Here is a 21,158-nt window from a genome sequence, read left to right as displayed (position 1 = left end):
CAAGTCCATCTGATGTCCTGACATCCAGATTACCCTCCACCTTCGGCCACATCAGCACCTCTGGAGCCTTAACGCAACATTAACTTTTCAATGAAAGTGCATACTTTCTGGTAGAATGTAAGTGCATTATCTCATAATGTGGAACCTCCGACACTTGGGTCTCTAAGGAAATAGTAGTTTTGCTTCGCTATAATAAGGTATATTTGTAGAGTTAATTTGTGCCACGCACATAGGATGAGTTTGTTAGTGGGGATACCTAATTCATACCTCCATCTACTCATCCTAATCATATTTTTATAAAATAAATTGCAACCTAAAACATAGCCTCAACAAGCTTTTGATTAGAATTGACTGGTCTAAAGCTTGGCAATGGTGCCTAGGGAGTAGAGATGGGACAGGAGCTCTATCAATGAGATCATCCTAGTTGACATTAAAACCCTATCAAGTTTGTGCTGAGTTTACAAGCTTTAGAGAGGCAAAAAATGGATCTTATTTTGATACAAAGCAGAGCTTGCATTTCCCTTACACACAACATCATAATATTTGGTTTTGGAAAAATATGGATGGTAGATTTATGATCCACAAGAATTTTGTGCTAAGTATTCGGTTGTGATAGCTAATTTGAATAAGCTTTCATTTTGTTTTACTACTTTTTGATGCATAGTCTAATTGAGAATGTTGTTTGGGCCAATAGATTAATCAAATGTATGTTTTATATTGCATAATAATGTTATTATCAATATCATTTAATATATGGATGCATACTTTTCTTGCAAAAATTCAAAGGATTGTAGGGCACATGAAAAATATATAAAACTTTTCTCGATTTGAGTCTGTCATCCTTCTGTAGTACCCTTGCTAATCCTCTATTTTTTGTTCCAATTTTGTCAGATTTCTTCAAAGAGATGAACAACATATAAACCTACAACTTCCCTTTTAACAAAATAGAGGTACCAACCTCGATCTTGGCCAAAATTCGAGTGAAATAATTTTCTTTGTGAGCATATCCCAACCTGGAACATAGGTTCATAATATATGAGGTTGCATGGAAACTTGATGATGCTATTGAGTCTCATATTCTCATATATGGATGGGACAATACTTGGTTCAACATGTCCTTGAGTCCACTGGATCCATTTGCACCCTAGTTGGACTGGGATGAGTTAATTAAATGCTCAAGCTAGCTTCAAAGCTTATTAAATTTTTAAGCAATTTTCAAGGTTGACAAATCTCAAGCTTCTATATTGTTAAAAAATCATACTAGATGAATCGATGAAAATTTAAAATAAGACTGTTCTTTAAGATTTTATAATACATTGACCTCTTCATTAGCACACAAAATCTTATTGCTAGAAAGATGAGGACAGCTGGACAATTTTCTATCTACCATATCTTTTGGACAGAAGGACGGAGGAGAGAACTAGCAAACAAAATTAGGAGAGAATTAGGAAAAAGATAAGTGCACTAGTATCTAAAAGAAGTTTTTTCGTTAATCCTTAATGGCTACCTTAATGCCATCCATAATGCCCATGGGACATCTCATAAGGAGAGAAAATTACTGCGAGGAGATGGGGAGAGATGCAATAAAGCTATCTAGTTAGAACTCAACACTATAGTCATATTTATATATGGTATTAAGAACCATACTAAGAAAAAGATGCTCTCTGATTTGGACAAGCTCATATTTATTTCTCATAAATGGAACTGAGGTAATTGTCTTATATAAATCCACCCGATACTCTTTGCAGGTGCAAAACAATACTTTACATCATGAGAGCAAACACGGCCAACAAATCCATCCTCATGACTTCGTTTATACCAGTTCTCTTGTTGTTGGTATTCGGTCTCCCTCTCTCTCTCTCTCTCTCACTCACATAGACGCACATACATATATTGTTTAAACTTGATAACATTTTGTACCAATGGTCAAAGCAATTAGGCCTTGCCTAATCTTTTTCCATAAAAAATAAGTTTTGTAATAATGAAAATTAATAAGGTTAGCCTTCATTTTATGTAGGTGGAGTAATTTCGATAGCTACCATAAATGAAGTATAAGGATGGGACAATGATCATGATTGCCAGGCTTTTTGTGGGAAGTTAGGTTCCAATTGCCTCGTCAACAAGTGCTATTATTTTTATAATATCTGAAGGCCAATCCTTCTCTATAAATAAGATATGTCAATATGAATGGAGTAGTACAAAATCATCTTCATGAATCCCAAGTGATGCTCATGCGATCTTTGTATCAGCTAGGTTAAATGCAATAAAGAGCTTCACTAAATAATTCTCAAGAAAAAGATTTCAACAAAAAAGCAATGTTTTGTCTTCAGATGCATACTAATTCTCAAAGACTGAATACTTGATGGAAGACTGTCCATCATGGAATAGGTTTATGCCATAATATATTTTTTGCCTATAGTAGAATGCATATGTACACCAAGGGGTTACAAAATGGATCAATACTACTGTAAACTAGACCTTTACTGAATGCTAGTGAAGTCATTTATTAATGCTTATATGCATGGTAAGAGTGAGCCACAAATTTTCAAAATGTGCTTACAAAGTATAGAAAATTATTTCTCGATGCTTCATAAAAGCATCATAAAGAATAGTGGTGACACTTTATAGCATCGCCAACTGACGATGCTAATAAACGTCATAAGTTTGCCAATGCTTTATAAAGGGTCACCAAGTACAAATACTTAATGACGCTTTAAGTAATGTTACAACCTAAAGCATCATTGAGTTTAAAAATGATGCTTTTAGAAAACATTGGCAATATTTAAAATTCATGATGCTTTATAACGTTGCCAGTTCATTTTATAACGTAAATTACAATAAAACATTGCCTTGACATGCTTTTGATCAGCCAGTCTATAGCTTGGCAATGGTACTGAGGGAGTAGAGATAGGATAGAAGCTATATCAATGAGATTGTCCCAGTTGATGTCAAAATTGCTGTTAAGTATGTATTGAGTTTACAAGCTTTAGAGAGGTAAAAGGAGAGGTACAAAGTAGAGTGTAGCTTAAACTTCCATCACACATAAGGTCACAAATATTTGGCTTCAGAAAAATATGGATGGCAGATTTATGATCCATGAGAATTTCATGCTCAGTGTTTAGTTGTGATAGCTAATCCGAATAAGCTTTCATTTTGTTATATTACTTTTTGATGTATAGTCTAATTGAGAATGTTGCTTGGGCCAATATATTAACCAAGTGTATGTTTTGTATTGCATAGCAATGTTATTATCAATATCATTTTATATATGAATGCATACCCATCTTACAAACATTTCAAAGATCGTAGGGAGCATGAACAACATATAAACCTTTTCTCGATTGGTGAGTGTCATCCTTGTGCAGGGGCCTTCCCAATCCTCTCTTTATTCTTCCAATTTTATCGCATGTCCTTGAAGAGATGAACAACATATAAACCTACAATCTCCTTTTTAACAAAATAGAGGTACAAACCTTGATCTTGGCCAAAATTTGAGTGGAATAATTTTCGTTGGGAGCATATCCACAGCTTGGACCATGGGTCCACAATATATGAGTTTGCGTGGAATCTTGATGATGTTATTGAGTCTCATATTCTCATATATGGATGGGACAATACTTGGTTCATCATGTTCTTGAGCCCACCTGATCCATTTGCATTCGAATTGGACTGGGATGAGTTAACTAAATGCTCAAGATAGCTTCAAAGCATCTCAATTTTTCATGAGATTTTCATGAATGACAAATCTTAGGCTTCTATATGGTTAGAAAATCATACCAGGCCAATTGGTCGAAAATTTGAAAAAAGGCCATGTTTCTAAGTTTTATAATACATCGACTTCTTTATAACCGCACAAAATCTTATTACTAAAAAGATGGAGACGAATGCACAATTTTCTATCTACCATATCTTTTTGATGGAAGGACCAAGGAAGTTATTAGGAAACAAAATCAATATAGAATTAGGAAACATAATAGGTGCAGTAGTATCTCAAATAAGATTTTTTGCTTATCTTAATGGCTGCCTTAATGCCTTTCATAATGTCCATGGGACATCTTACAAGAAAGAGAAAGTTAGTGTGGGGAGATAGGGAGAGATGCAATAAAGTTTTTCAGTTGGAGCTCAGCATTGCAGTTATATTTATATATAGTATTAAGAACCATATCAAGAAAATGATGCTCTTTGATTTGAACAATCTCAGATTCATTTCTCATAAATGGAACTGAGGTAATTGTCCCATATAAATCTACCTAATACACTTTGCAGATGCAAAATATTACTCCACATCACAAGAGCAAACATGGCCAGCGAATCGATCCTTATGGCTTCATTTATACTAGTTCTCTTATTGATGGCAACCAGACTCCCTCTCTCTCTCTCTCTCTCTCTCTCTCTCTCTCTCTTGCTCTGGCTTGCATAGAGACACACACATATTGTTTAAACTAATTAATAATGTTTGGAATTAATGGTCAAAGTGATTAGGCTTTGCCTCACATTTTTTCATAAAAAAAAGTACAAGGATGCAACAATGATCATGATTGCCAGACATTTTGTGGGAACTGCGGTCCTGGTTGGCTCGTCAATAAGTGCTATTATGTTTGCAATACTAGAAGACCTATCCTTATCTACAAATAAGATCTATCAATATGAATAGAGTAGTACAAAGTCGTCTTCATGAACCCCAAGTGATGCTTATGCGATCTTTGTATCAGCTAGATTAAATGTAGTAAAGAGCTTCAATAAATAGTTCTCAAAAAAATTCAACAAAAAAGCATTGTTTTGTCTTCAGATGTATACTATTTCTCAAAGACTGAATACTTAATAAGAGACCATCCTCCATGGAATTGGTTTATGCCGGAATATATTTTGAGCCTACAGAAGAATGCACATGTCCACCAAGGGGGTTACAAAATGGATTAATACTACTATAAACTAGAGCTCTGCTGAAAGCTAATAAAGTCATTTGTCGATGCTTTTATGCATTGCAAAAGTGAGCCACAACTTTTTGAAATACTTTGACAAAACATTGAAATTTATTTCTTGATGCTTTGTAAAAGCATCATGAATAACAGTGGCAACACTTTATAGCATCGCTAACTGATGATGCTAATAAGTGTCACAAGTTTGCCGATGCTTTACAAAAGGGTCACCAAGTGCAAATACTTGGTGACACTTTAAGTAACGATACAACCTAATGCATCATTAAGCTTAAGAAATGATGTTTTTAGAAAATATCGGCAATATTCAAAATTCATGATGATTTATAAGATCACCAATTCATTTTTATAACACAAATTATAACCTAAAACATTACCTTAATATTGCTTTTGATTAGAATTAGCCAGTATGTAGCTTGGCATTGGTGCCGAGGGAGTAGAGATAAGATAGGAGCTCTATCAATGAAATTGCTTTAGTTGACATTAGAATACTATTATGTATGTGTTGAGTTTGCAAGCTTTAGAAAGGCAAAAGGGGATCTTTTTATGGGTACGAAGCAGAGTGTAGCTTCAGTTTCCATCACAGATAAGGCCACAAATATTTGGCTTTGGAAAATTATGGATGCAGATTTATGATCATGAGAATTTCATGCTCAATTTTTGATTGCGATAGCTAATCTGAATAAGCTTTGTTTTCATTATACTACTTTTTGATGCATTGTCTAATTGAGAATGTTGCTGAGGCCAATGGAGTAATCAAGTGTATGCTTTGTATTGTGTAGCAATGTTATTATCAATATCATTTCATATATGGATGCATACCTATCTTCCAAAAATTCAAAAGATTGTAGGGCCAATGAATAACATATAAACTTTTTCTCAATTTGACCGTGTCATCCTTATGCAGTGGCCTTGCTAATCCTCTATTTATTGTTCCAATTTTATAAGATGTCTCCGAAGAGATGAACAACATATAAACCTACAACCTCCATTTTAACAAAATAAAGGTACAAACCTCGATCTTGGCCAAAATTTGTGTGAAATAATTTTCGTTGGGAGCATATCCACAACCTGGACCATAGGTCCATAATATATGAGGTTGCATGGAAACTTCATGATGCTATTGAGCCTCATATTCTTATATATGGATGGGACAATACTTGGTTCATCATGTCCTTGAGTCCACCTGATCCATTTGCATCCCATTTGGACTCGGATGAGTTAATTAAATGCTCAAGCTAGCTTCAAAGCTTCTCAATTTTTCAAAAGATTTCCATGGATGATAAATCTTAGACTTCTATATCGTTAGAAAATCATACTAGATCAATTAGCGAAAATTTAAAACAAGACCATCCTTCTAGATTTTACAATACATTGACCTCTTTATTACCACACAAAATCTTATCACTACAAAGATGAGGATAGATGCACCGTTTTCTATCTACCATATCTTTTTGATGGAAGGACGGAGGAGAGAATTAAGAAATAAAATCAGGAGAGAGCTAGGAAAAAAATGAGTGCAGTAGTATCTCAAAGAAAACTTTTGCTAATCCTTAGTAGCTGCCATAATGCCTTCCATAATGCCCATGGGACATCTCACGAGGGAGTAAAAATTAGTGCGAGGAGATAGGAAGAGATGCAATAAAGCTCTTCAGTTGGAACTCAATAATGCAATTACATTTATATATGGTATTAAGAACCATATCTAGAAAAGGATGCTCTCTAATTTGGATAAACTCAAATTTATTTCTCATAAATGGAACTGAGGTAATTATCCTATATAACTCCATCTAATACTCTTTGCAGGCATAAAACACACATCATAGGAGGAAACATGGCCAAGAAATCCGTCCTCATGGCTTCGTTTATACTAGTTCTCTTGTTGATGGCATCCAGTCTCTCTCTCTCTCTTTCACATAGACACACACATATATTGATTAATGTTGATCACATTTCATACTAATGGTCGATGCAATTAGGCTTTGCCGAATCTTTTTCTAGGAAAAAAAATTTGTAATAATGGAAACTAACAAAGTCAGACTTCTTTTTATGTAGATGACGTATTTTCCATAGCTACCATAAACGAAGCATGAAGCTGCGACAATGATCGTGATTGCATGACTTTTTATAAGAAGTGTGCTCCTAATTGCCTTATCAACAAGTGCTATTGTGTCTGCAATACCTGAAGGCCTATCTTTCTCTATAACTAAGATCCATCAATATGAATGGAGTAGTACAAAGTCGCCTTCATGAATCCCAAGTGATGCTCATGCGGCCATTGTATCAGCTAGGTTAAAAGCAATAAAGAGCTTTAATAAATAGTTCTTAAGAAAAAAAATTCAACAAAAAAGCAATGTTTTGTCCTTAGATGTATGTTGTTTCTCAAAGACTGAATACTTAATGGGTGTCCATAATGGTATTGGTTTGAACTTTAATATATTCCGAGCCAATAGTAGAATGCACTGTTGGAAAATATGTCCCAAAATCAATCGTTAGTCTATTGACGGTTGAGCTTATATTTATAAATTATATATGAATTATTAATTATTAATAAAATATTATTTGATTTTTTTCATCACTTTATATTCATCTTCTATGAACTTTAATTTTTGTGATGAAGTTCTTATGAATAATTCAATCGATATAGAAGGATATATCGTTTAGTCCTTAAAACTAGTTCACGACCAAATGATATGTTATTAGGATAATAGCTATATCAAGTGTATGTCGTTATATGCCATGTACATTGGTTGTCCTTTTAATCAAGGAGTGTGGAGATACTGGAATGATATGTAAGTAAAATATAGGAGTACATCTCACTGAACGTGATTAACTCCAGAGCACTCTGCTGTCAAGAGTTACTCCGAAAGGATATGGGTATAAGTATTCTTCCGATCTGAGTCATCATGGTGATTTGTAAGCAACTTACTATACTTTGGTGCCGGACTACTTGAATTTTTAATTCAGGATCGAAAAATTTTTGGGCACAGTCAAATACTTATGAAGTCAGTAAGTGAGTCAAGATGGGATGGATCACTCCAAGTCATTGAAAAGTATGCTTAAATATATTTTCAATTTAGCAAAATCTTGATCAGGGTAGTCCTTATGAGGAGTTATAGGATTAATTAGGTTGAGACACAATTACAATGCACTAATCAAAAGTTGATAGTTAACTCTAAAGTCATCCTGAGCATCCAGAGTCAAAGGGATGAATTATATAGTAACCATAGTCCATTAGGTTCTTAGATGTTGCTTCGCACACATTCGATCTATCCCGATATCGGATATTATTACTAGATGGTCACTTCGATTAGTACAAAAATTTATTTTTGTATTACTAGCTTAGGTTCAAACCTATGAGGTCACACACAAAAGAAGTCTCTCTCTGATCATATGGCTGATCGATGATTAAGAATCATCCAAAGATAAAATCATTAATATGATTGATGATTAACCCTGAGTAATAGTTACAATAAATTAATTCACTGAGAGTCAGTAATATTTAGGAAGATTAGTCAGCAATTAGATTATTGATTAGCTCAATTTGATGGAACATTAAATTTTGGATTAAGTCTAATTGAATTAGATTCAATTAGGTCAAATATATTAGGTTATAGGGTGACCTAATTACTAAGGGAGATTAAGCCCTGATTTGATCAGGACTTGAATCCAGTTAATTTCTAATCGAGTTAGGATCAAATTAGATTAGATTTAATCACTTCTAATCAGACAGAGTTTGATTGGATCAAATTTGGTTTGAATTTGAAATCAACTTGAATTTCAAATTTAAGATTGAATTCAAAATTCAAATGTTTGAAGTCCCTTGTGCCACCTTCTCTTCTCCATGCCATAACTCATCACACAAAATTTGTTTGTGCATGATATTTCTCTAGCAAACACTCTTTTTGTTGCCCATTTGGATAAGGATGTTGTTGGTTTTGATTTGGATTTAAAAGAAGTTTTAAAACTAATTGAAACCTCATCCTAATCCCTTCCACCCGTTGGCCACTTTGAGGAGTTCTTTTTGTGCGACAAAAAAGAGAAGCTCCTGATATTTTTCCATGCCCATTTCCTTATGTTCAACACTTCTTTGATTAGAGGATGGATGAGGATAAGGTCGGTTTGATTTGAGTTCAAATGAGATTTGAATTTGAATTTAAATAGGCACTTATCCTATCCTATCATCCTTGATTGGCAACCATAAAAGGAGTTGATTTTTTGTGCATTAAGTCTACGATCTTTTCATCGTGAGACATTTGAAAGAAAGAGGGGCTAAACTTTATTAGGAGCTGTGAGGATCTGGGGTGGGTTACCATCTCTTTGGCCTGTGATTAGAAGAGAAACATCTCTTCTTTGGTGAGTGTTCAGCCTTTGTGCTGCATTGTATTTGGAAAAGAGGAAGATCTAGATTAGATCTAGGTAAGTTCCTACTATTCCTCCATCCTCCAGTAACTTTCATCGATCCATCTTCAATCTTGAAAGAGTCTGAGGTAATTGAAAGAAGATCCAATCAGATTAGCCACCAGAAGCGATTTTCGTGAGCTAGCACTCCTGGAGACAGCAGATAGGAATCAGGACTTCGTGTCGATATTTCATAGGCTGGACACATTATGCAGCTGCAAACAACTAGCAAGGACCTCCAGATCTATGTTCATGATCACGACATTCAACTATCCGTACTTAAGTATTGGGTTCGGATCCCTAGTTATTGTAGATTTTCTTATTCACATTTTTACATGCACATATACATGTCATAGATCCATTTATAGGATATTTTATGATCAGATCATGTGCTTGCATTGTGGATTAAAATATTTAATCTAAAGTTATTTCACTATAAAATTTTAAAAATATATGCATGAAACTCCTGTGATTTTCCTATAGTGGTATTAGAGCCATATTTCTTTTGACATGTATATTCTGTATGCATCTTTGTGAAATCTAAATTTTAATTATTTAGATTAGATCTAAATAATTAGTTTTAATTTTGAGTAATATAGCAATTAGATTAGATAGATTACTATAGCCATCCGATCATAGGAGGGAGAAGGATTTCATGGTTCTCTCCTCCCATTCGATGGGATTCTCCTATGACGTATAGAGGTACTGCATGATTTTTTCTCATGAAGATGAACAACAAAAATAGATTAAAAATTTATTTTAGATCTGATATATTGTATATTATATCTAAAATTAAATTTGCTATTGATTGCATGATAATTTTTGAAATATTTTTACAAAATATTGAAAACTATTTTCAAATATCAAACCCCAACCCATGTCAATCCTAAACTTAATTGAGAATTAAGTGATGTAGATTTGAGAATCAAAGATCTAAGGCCATTTTCATAAATCATAGATTTATGGGTTAGCTCAAGTCAGGTCCGTTCAACTATGTTAGACCTAGGATTTGAAATCACATAGATAATAGACTATGTTAAGTAATTGATCAAATCTAATTAACTATTAATTCTGATTGGATCAATTCTTCTCTTGATTAATTCTCGATAGTTGTAATTGATCAAAGTCCATATCTTTGATTAGACCAAGATGGATCTCGATCTGACTTAGTGATTGAGCCTGAGTCTCTAATTAGACCAAATTAAAATAGATAAACCGATTGATGTCTAAAGTAAATTTGGCAGTCTTGATTGGTGGTCATTAATTAAGATCTACCCGCATAGATTGAGTCTATGACGAGTTAATGACATATTTCTCCTATCATTCTTGCTTACCTGACCAATGTGGTTGATCTATGATCAATTAGGCTACTCATTGACTCGAGCTAACCCATATCACATAGGTGAATCAGTATGACTGATTTAAGTATCTCTGGATCGACTTGTATCTAGTCTTCTATGATCTGACTTGGTGAAGTCAGTGAGAGGATTATGATTAGTTGGTCTGTCCTTTTAATTCTATTAAAATAATTTAATCAAATTTTTTAAATTATTAGGTCCATAAAATGAAATAGTTATGGTGATAACTAAGTCATAGTCTCCCGCTAAGTTAGATGGTAATGGGTCTAACGATCTGGATGATTATTGGATGGTGCCACACACCTGGTGCTCATCCAACTATTAAAATTATCATTCATAATATGTTAATTTAGCTGTGTCTTTTTAATAGGTGGTCAGATTAGTCGAGCCACACTCGGGTCTGGTCATTCATTAGTTTGATGCACTAAATTTTGTCATATTAATGGTTGGATCTAACCAGCACTTTCAGTGGAGGCCAAAGCTTATTGAAATATAGCCAGAGATGAAATAAAATACTAAAAATTATTTAAAAAAATAATTAATTATGAACCTACTCATAGACGCATAAGGGTTGGTCGAGCCACACTTAAGTCTGAATGTAGTTTGTGAGGATTCTAGCACCCGCTAAGGGATTAAAGTAATTTTTTGAATTAGAGGTAGAGACTATTAATTTGTATAAAATAGTAGAAAAATTTTTAGACTAAAGTTCAAGTCTTTAGGCTTAATCAATTCATATACTAATTAGACCTTATTTTTCTTTTCAGATATGGCCACTTTTTTGTCGCTCCAATCGCTATTGGATAGTGATAAGCTAACGGGATCCAATTTTGATAGCTGGTATTGAAAATTAAAGATAGTTCTAGAGCACGAGCGGATCTTATATATTTTGACAGATCTGACATTTAAGGAGCCAGTCCCGAATGCTCATGGTATGATCCGAGGTACTTATCAGAAGTGGCTCAACGATCAAACCACTATGCGTTGCATCATGCTAGTAGTGATGAGTGATGAGTTCAATCACAGGTTTGAGAATGCTCAGCTAGGGGACATGCTGCAAATGTTGAATGAGTCCTTTGGTACTCCTGACGATATTGAGAGGCATAAGATAATTGTGCTATTTTTAATGCCTGAATGAGGAAGGGGGCATCAGTTATTGATCATGTGCTATACATGATCGAGTTAATTGAACTTGAGCAAGCTTGGGTTTTCCTTGCATGAATAGCTTAGAAAGGATGCAATCCTGAACTTGTTACCCAAATCATACCTTCCATTTCTTACTCATTTCAGAATGATAAAGCCTGCAGTGAACTACCACAGCTTACTTGGGTTGCTGTAGAACTTTGAGAAGGATCACCAGCTCTAAAAGGAGTCGATGAACTTAATGGGAGGATCTTTTTCTAGGCATCGATCCTTTGAGAAAGGAAAAAAGAATAAAAAGAAAAAGGTGTATAGTGCTGGGACGTCTCAATCTAGTCAGACCAAGAAGCCCAAGGTCAATCAAAGTCAGGCAGAATGCTTCTAAATGGGGGCACTGAAAGAGGAACTATCCTTAGTACATTACCTCTTTGGATCCGAACAGGCCGAATAAGAGGAAGAAGCAAGCTATTGCTGGACAAGGTATTTATATGATAACTCATTATAATTTTTTTATTTATGATTCTACTATCTGGATATTAGATACCGGAAGCCCTATTAACATATGCAATTCGTTGCAGGATCTGTAGGTCAGTAGGAGATTTGAAGAAGATGAGAGATTTCTTAATGTTGGAGATGGAAGACTAGCTCCAGTTCTAGCTATAGGGATTGTCAAACTTGTATTCAAATCTAATGTAGTTGTCCTTAGTGAATGTCACTTCTGTCTTAGTTTTTTATTAAATATTATTTTTGTAGGCTTTTTGGCCAAAAATAATTATGAAATATCAATGAAAGAAAATTTTTGTAATATCATTTTGAATGGTATTACTATTATGAATAGACAATTGAATAATAAAATTTACATTTTATCATAGTCTGTTAATGTAGTATACATGTCTGGCAAATGCCCTAGAGTAGATGATGTGTTCCATATCTATCTTTGGCACTGTAGGCTGGTCATATTAAAAAGAACAGGATAAACAGGCTGACACAAAAAGAAATTCTCGAAGGCAGTGATTGTGAATTACTGCCAACCTGTGAGTCTTATTTTCTTGAAAAGATGACTAAATCAATTTTTACTGAAAAAGATGAGCGAGCCAGTGAACTAATATATATCGATGTATGCGGACCTATGAATACAAGTGCTAGAGATGGATATTATTACTTCATTACGTTCATAGACGATCTATCTAAGTATGGGTACATCTACCTTATGAGGTATAAATCTGAGTCATTTAAAATATTCAAATGATTCTGCAATGAGATTGAAAAATAAATCAATAAGAGTTTTAAAACTCTTCAGTCAGATCGAGGAGGAGAATATCTTACTGATGGATTTTTGATATATCTTAAGGAGAATGAGATTCTCTCTCAATGGATCCCTCTTGGGACACCACAGCATAATAGGGTGTTTGAAAGGAGAAATCAAATCTTGTTAGATATGGTTCGATCTATGATAGATTTTATGAGTCTATCGATCTCCTTTTGGGGATATGCATTAGAATCGGCTTGTTACTTACTTAATAAGGTTCTCAGTAAGTCTATAAGTAAAACTCCATATGAGATATGGACAGGATGTAAGCCGATACTCTCACATCTTAGGGTCTGAGGATGTCCTACTTATGTCAAGTATTTAAAAACAAACAAGCTCGGACCCAGGTTTGACAAATATTTATCTATAGGGTATCTGAAAGAGACTAAGGGTTATTACTTCTATTAGGCTAATGAACAAAATGTCAGCAATAAGGCATATTTTTTTTAAAAAAAAATTTCTTAGTGAAGGAACAAGTGCCTTAAATATCGAGTTTGATGAAGTTCGACAGGTAGAAGAACCGACACCAATAATTGAACCTAAAATGAATTTGATTAGATCAAATCTGAAGCTCAATGTAGAATTAGCTTTAAGATGATTCAATAGAGTACCATATCAGTCAGATAGATACTATAATTTTTTGATCGAAGATGGTGATCCTGTTGAGCTTAATGAGAACAACGAGGATCCGATCACTTATATGGATGCGATACAGAGGTCAGACTCTGAGAAATGACTTGAAGCCATGAAGTCGAAAATGGAGTCCATGAAGGTCAACAGTGTGTGTCCACTTGTTGATCCAACTGAAGGAGTAAAATTCATAAGGTGTAAGTAGATTTTCAAAAGAAAAAGAGGTATAGATAAAAAGGTGGAGATCTATAAAGTCTGACTGATTGTCAAGAGATATTGTTAGTATTATGATATTGACTATGATGAGATATTTTCTCCTGTGGTAATACTTAGTCCATTCGAATTATACTTGCAATAGCAGTATATCTAGACTATGAAATCTGACAAATAGATGTGAAGATAGTTTTTCTAAATTTAGAGCTAGACGAAGAGGTATATATGATACAACTTGAAGGGTTTATATCCACAGATAAGTCTAAGGTGTGCAAACTTCAGAGATCTATTTATAGATTGAAAAAAGCATCACGGAGTTAGAATATATATTTTGACAAAATAATCAGAACGTACGGTTTCATTGAGAACAGAGAGGAGCCCTGTATATACAAGTGGATCAACCATTTCATTGTTGTATTTTTTATTTTATATGTGGATGATATTCTTTTAATCGAAAATAATCTTCTTATATTACAGGAAATAAAAGTGTGGTTGTCATTATAATTCTCTATAAAAGATCTGAGAGAAGTAGCCTACATCCTAGGATTGAAGATCTATAGAGATAGATCTAAGAGGCTGCTTGGGCCCTCCCAGTCTACGTACATAGATACTGTGCTGAGATGATTCAGCATAGAGAATTTTAAGAAAAGCTATCTTTCGATAGGACATGCAATTTTTTTTTGAAGAAGAATTGTCCGACAACCCCTTAAGAGAGAGAGTGTATGATTAGAATTTTATATGCTTCAGCAGTGGGTTCTATAATATACGTCATGATATGAACGAGATCAGATATGGCATACTCACTCGGGGTAGTAAGTAGATACTAATATGATTCAGATGAGAATCATTAGAAGATTGCAAAAATTATCCTTAAGTATTTGAGAAATACTAAAGATCAATGGTTCTTTTACGGAGAATCTGACTTGAAACTAGTAGGATACACTGATTTTAATTTTTAGTCGGATCGTGGTGATAGTAAGAGTGTGTTGGGATATTATTTACTCTAAATGGTGGAGCTGTCTGCTGAAAAAGTTTAAGCAGCATGCTGTGGCCAACTCATATGCAAGACAGAGTACATCATGGCATTCGATGCTGCTAAGAAAGTTGTGTGGCTGAAAAAATTTATCAGCAAGCTCGGAGTGGCACCCTCCATTGATGGTCAGTCCTGCTCTACTGCGATAGCACTGGAGTCATTGCTCAGGCAAAAGAATCGAAGGCCCATCAGCATATGAAGCATATTCTGTATCACGACCACTCTTATCTGAAAGATCGTGGATCAAGGTGATGTTGAGCTTCAGAAGGTCGATAGAAAGAAGAACCTGACTGACTCATTTATTAAAGCCCTCGATATTAAGGAGTTCAAAGATTATAAATCGAAAATGGGTATATGATACTGTTTCGATTAGCTTTAGTCCAAATGAGAGTTGTTGGAAAATATGTTCCGAAGTCAATCATCAACCTGTTGATGGTTGAACTTATATTTGTAAATTATATATGAATTGTTAATTATTAATAAAATATTATTTGGTTTTTTTCATCACTTTGTGTACATCTTCTATGAACTCCAGTGTTGTGATGAAGTCCTTAGGACTAGTTCAATCGATATAGGAGGATATATCATTTAGTCCTTAAAACTAGTTCATGACCAAATGATATGTTATTAAGATAATAGCTATATTAAGTGTAGGTCGTATGCTATGTATATTGGTTGTCTTCTTAATCAAGGAGTGTGGAGATACTGGTATGACATGTAAGTAAAATATAGGAGTACATCTCACTGAACATGACTAATTTCAGAGTACTCTGTTGTCAAGAGTTACTCTGAAAGGATATGGGTATAAGTGTCCCTCCGATCTGAGATCACCATGATGACTTGCAAGCAACTCATTATGCTTTGGTGCCAGACTATCTGAATTTTTAATTTAAGATCGAAAAATTTTTGGATACAGTCAAATACTTGTGAAGTCGGTGATACATCAGTATATATTAGATATAGAAACTGGTGATACATCGATGATACATCGGTGAATGTAATGAAGTAATAATATCCACTTCTAGCATTTGTGTTCATAGGTCTACATACATCGATATGTTTTGGACCTAGAAGTTCATTGGTTTCCTCATCTTTTCTAGTAAAAAATAATTTGGTCATCTTTTTAAGAAGACAAGACTCACAGACTGACAGTGATTTACAATCACTGACTTCGAGGATTTTCTCTTGTGTCAGCCTGTTTATCCTATTTTTGTTAATATGAGCTAGCCTGCAGTGCCAAAGATAGATATCGGATACATCATCTACTCTAGGATGTTTGCCGGACATGTACACTACATTAACAAGCTGTGATAAAATATAAATTTTATTATTCAATTATCCATTCATAATAGTAATATCATTCAAAATGATATTACAAAAATTTTCTTTTATTGATATTTCATAACCATTTTTGGCCAAAAGACCTACAAAAATAATATTCAATAAAAATTAGGACAGAAGTGACATTCACTGAGAACAACGACATTAGACTTGAATACAAGTTTGATAATTTCTATAGCTAGAACTGGAACTCATCTTCATCTCCAACATTAAGAAAGCTCTTACTTTCTTTAAATCTCCTACTGACCTGTAGACCTTGCAACGAATTGCATATATTAATAGGGCTTCCAGTATCTAATACCCAGATAGTTGAATCACAAATAGAAAAGTTGCAAGGGGTTATCATATAAATACCTTGCCCAGCAATAGCTTGTTTCTTCTTCTTATTTGGCTTGTTCAGATCCAAAGAGGTAATGTACTGAGGATAGTTCCTCTTTCAGTGCTCTGCTTCTTGCAATAGAAGCATTCTTCCTGACTTTGATTAGCCTTGAGCTTCTTGGTCTGACCAGCTTGAGATATCCTCGCACTATGCACCTTTTTCTTCTTATTTTTTTTCTTTCTTAAAGGATCGATGCCCAGAAGAAGACCCTCCCACTAAGTTCACCAACTCCTTTTGGAGCTGGTGATCTTTCTCAAAGTTTTGCAGCAACCCCAGCAAGCCATGATAGTTCACTGCAGGCTGAGCATTCTCAAACCTATGATTGAACTCGTCGCTCATTACTGTCAGCAGGATGCAATGCATAGTGGTTCGATCATTGAGCCACTTTTGATAAGTATCTCGGACCACACCATGAGCATTCGGGACTGGCTTCTCGATGTCGGATCTGTCAGAATATACAAGATCTGCTCGTGCTCTAGGACTATCTTTAATTGATTGATACCAGCTATCGAAATTGGATCTCATTAGCTTATCGCTATCTAATAGCAATCGTAGCGACAAAGAAGTGGCCATATCTGAAAGAAAAAATTAGATCTAATTAGTATATAAATTAATTAAGCTTAAAGACTTAGACTTTAGTCTAAAATTTTTTTTACTATTTTATATGAATTAGTAGCTTCTACCTTCAATTCGAGTAATTACTTTAATCTCTTAGCAGATACTAAAATCCACACAAACTGCATTCAAGCTCGAGTGTAGCTCGGTCAATTCTTGTACATCTATGGATAGGTTCATAATTAATTATTTTTTCAAATAATTTTTAGTATTTCATTTCATCTCGGACTATATTTCAGTAGGCTTTGGCCTCCACTGAAAGTGCTTGTTAGGTCCAATCATTAACATGATAAAATTTAAAGTATCAGACTAACGAATGACCAGGCCTGAGTGTGGCTCGACTAACCTAACCACCTATTATGAATGATAATTTCAATAATTAGATGAGCACCAGACATATGGTGCCATCTAATGATCATCCAGACTATTGGATCCATTACCATCCAACTTAATGGAGGCTATGACTTAGTTATCACCATAACTATTTCATTTTATGAGTATAATAATTTAAAAAATTTGATTAAATTATTTTAAAAAAATTAAAAGAACTGACCAGCTAATTATAATCCTCTCACTGACTTCACCAAGTCAGATCAAAGAAAATTAGATACAAGCCGGTCTAGGGGCATCTAAATCAGTCATATTGATTCACCTATGTGACATGGATTAGCTCAAGTCAATGAGCAGCCTAATTAAACATAGATCAACCACATTGGTCAGGTAAGTGAGATTAGTGAGAAGGATATGCCATTAAGTCATCATAGACTCAACTATGCGAGTAGCTCCCAATTAATGACCACCGGTCAAGACTGCCAAACTTACCTTAAACACTAATCAATTTATCTATTTCAATTTGATCTGTCTAAAGACCCGGGCTTGACCACTGAGCCAGATCGAGGTCCATCTTGGTCTAATAAAAAATATAGACTTCAACTAACTACAACTATTGAAAATTGATTAAGAGAAGAATTGATCCAATCAGAATTAACAGTTAATTAGATTTGATCAATTACTTAACATAGTCCATTATCTATGTGATTTCAAATCCGAGATCTAACCCAGTTAAACAGACCTAACTTGAGCTAACCCATAAATCTATGATTTATGAAAATGGCCTTAGATCTTTGATTCTCAAATCTAGATTACTTAATTCTCAATTAAGTTTAGGACTGACATGGATTGGGGTTCGGTATTTGAAAATAATTTTTAATTTTATAAAATATTTCATAAGTTCTCATACAATCAATAGTAAATTAATTTTAAATCTAACATATAATATATCAGATCTAAAATAAATTTTTAAGCTCCTTTCATTGTTCATCTTCATGAAAAAAAATCGTACAGCACCCCTACACACCATAGGAGAATTCCATCGAATAGGAGGAGAGGGCCATGAAACCCTACTTTCTCCTTAGATCGAACGGTTATAGTGATCTACCCAATCCGACTACTACACTACTCAGAATCAAAATTAATTATTTAGATCTAATCTAAACAATTAAAATTCAGATTTTATAAAGATACATACAGAATATATATGTTATAATAAATGTGGCTTTGATACCACTATTGAAAAACCTAAGAGATTTATGCATGCATTTTAAAAATTTTATAGTGAAATAAATTCGGATTAAACATTTTACTCTGTAATGCAAGCACATGATCTGATCGTAAAACACCCTATATATGGATCTATAGCATGTATATGTGCATGTAAAAAATCTGAACAATAAAATCTGCATGATGTGCATGAAAACTAGTAAAGTAATAGATCTAATCTACTACTTTCAGGGATTCGAACCCAATACCTGAGTGTGGATAGTCGAATGCCATGATTGTAAACATAGATCCAGAGGTCCTCGCTGGTTGATCATAGTCATACAATATGTTCGACCTCTACGAATCATTCACACGAAGCCCTCATATCGATCTGCTGTCTTTGAAAGTACTAGCTCATGAAAACTGCTCCTGATGGCTGATCTGATTGGATCTTCTTCTTCAATCATCTTGAACCTTTCTGAGGTTAAAGATGAATCAACGAAGGTCACTGAAGGATGGAGGAATAGCTGGAAATTACTTAGATCTAATATGGATCTCTCTCTCTCCCAAATACAATTCAGCACGAAGGTTGAACACTCACCAAAGAAGAGACAGTTCTCTTCCAATCACATGCCAAAGAGATGGCAACCCACCTAGATCCTCATGCCCCCTCATAAGATTTGGCTACTCTTTCTTTCAGATGTCTCATTGTGAAAAAATCAGAGTCTAAATGCACAAAAAATCAACTCCTTTTATGGTTGTCGATCAAGGATGATAGGATAGGATAAGTGTCCATTCAAGTTCGAATTAGAATCTCATTTGAATTCAAACCAAACTGACCTTATCCTCATCCATTCTTTGATCAATTAAGTGCCAAACATGAGCATATGGGCATGAAAAACCATCGGGAGCTTCTCCTTTTTGTCACACAAAAAGAACTCATCAAAAGTGGCCGATGGGTGGAAGGATTAGGATGAGGTTTTAATCAAATTCAAAACTCTTTTTAAATTTAATCAAAGCCAATCACAACCCTATCCAAGTGGGTGATAAAGTGGAGTATTTGTTAGAGAAATCTCATGCACAAACAAGCTTTGTGCGATGAGGAATGGCATGGAGAAGGGAAGGTGGCGCAAGGGACTTCAAACATTCGAATTTCAAAATTTTGAATTCAATCTTGAATTTGAAATTCAAGTTGATTTTAAATTCAAATCAGATTTGATCCAATCAAACTCTATTTGATAAGAAGTGATTGAACCCAATCTAATTTGATCCAAACTCAATTAAAAATTTATTGGGTTCAAGTCCTGATCAAATCAGGCTTAGTCTCTCTTAGAGATTAGGTCATCCTATAACTTAATTATATTTGACCTAATTGAATCTAATTTAATTAGATTTAATTCAGACTTTAATACTCAATCAAATTGAGTTAATCAATAATCTAATTATTGACTAATCTTTCTGAATATTACTGACTCTCAATGAATTAATTTACTGCAACTATTGCTCAGGGTTAATTATCAATCGCATTGACGATTTTATCCTCGGATGATTCTAAATCATTAATCAACCATATGATCGGAGAGGTACTTCTTATGTTTGTGACCTTATAAGTTCGAACCTAAGCTAGTAGCATAGAAATAAACTTTTATACTAATCGAAGTGACCATCTAGCAATGATACCCGACGTCTGGATAGGTCGAATGTGTACGAAGCAACATCTAAGAACCTAATGGACTATATTTATTGTATAATTTATCCCTTTTGACCCTTGATGCTTAGGATGACTGTAGAGTTTACTATAAACTCTCGATCAGTGCATCCTTATATGTGTCTCAATCCAATTAATCCTATGACTCGTCACAAGGACTATCCTGACCAAGGTTTTGCTAAATTGAAATATATTAAGATATACTCTCTATTGACTTGGAGTGATCAATCTCATTTCGACTCACACATTGAGTTCATAAGTACTTGATTGTATCTACAAATCTTTCGATCTTGAATTAGAAATTCAAGTAGTCTGACACCAAAGCACAGTGAGTTACTTGCAAGTCACAATAGTGATAGGGATACTTATATCCATATCTCTTTGGAGTAATTCTTGACAATAGAGTGCTCTGGAGTTAGTCACATTCTATGAGATGTCTTCTATGTCTCACTTGTATGTCATGTCAGTGTCTTCACAATCCTTGATTAAGAGGATCACCAACATATATGACATATAACGACCTACACTTAATATAACTATCATCTTTATAATAGCATA

At 34.3% G+C, this 21,158-nt stretch overlaps 3 non-coding genes across 3 annotated transcripts; all 3 read right to left on the bottom strand.

Moving 5' to 3' along the window:
• Window positions 1-804: 804 nt before the first annotated feature.
• On the bottom strand, window positions 805-910 carry LOC114914587 (U6 spliceosomal RNA). Its single transcript, XR_003802070.1, has one exon. It is a non-coding gene; the product is annotated as a U6 spliceosomal RNA (small nuclear RNA).
• Window positions 911-3,319: 2,409 nt separating this feature from the next.
• On the bottom strand, window positions 3,320-3,426 carry LOC114914580 (U6 spliceosomal RNA). Its single transcript, XR_003802064.1, has one exon. It is a non-coding gene; the product is annotated as a U6 spliceosomal RNA (small nuclear RNA).
• Window positions 3,427-5,798: 2,372 nt separating this feature from the next.
• LOC114914610 (U6 spliceosomal RNA) lies at window positions 5,799-5,901 on the bottom strand. The gene has a single exon (XR_003802092.1). It is a non-coding gene; the product is annotated as a U6 spliceosomal RNA (small nuclear RNA).
• Window positions 5,902-21,158: the final 15,257 nt, after the last annotated feature.

Source organism: Elaeis guineensis, chromosome 10 (assembly GCF_000442705.2).
Source record: "Elaeis guineensis isolate ETL-2024a chromosome 10, EG11, whole genome shotgun sequence".
NCBI lineage: Eukaryota > Viridiplantae > Streptophyta > Magnoliopsida > Arecales > Arecaceae > Elaeis > Elaeis guineensis.
This window is presented reverse-complemented; position numbering and strand designations above follow the sequence as displayed.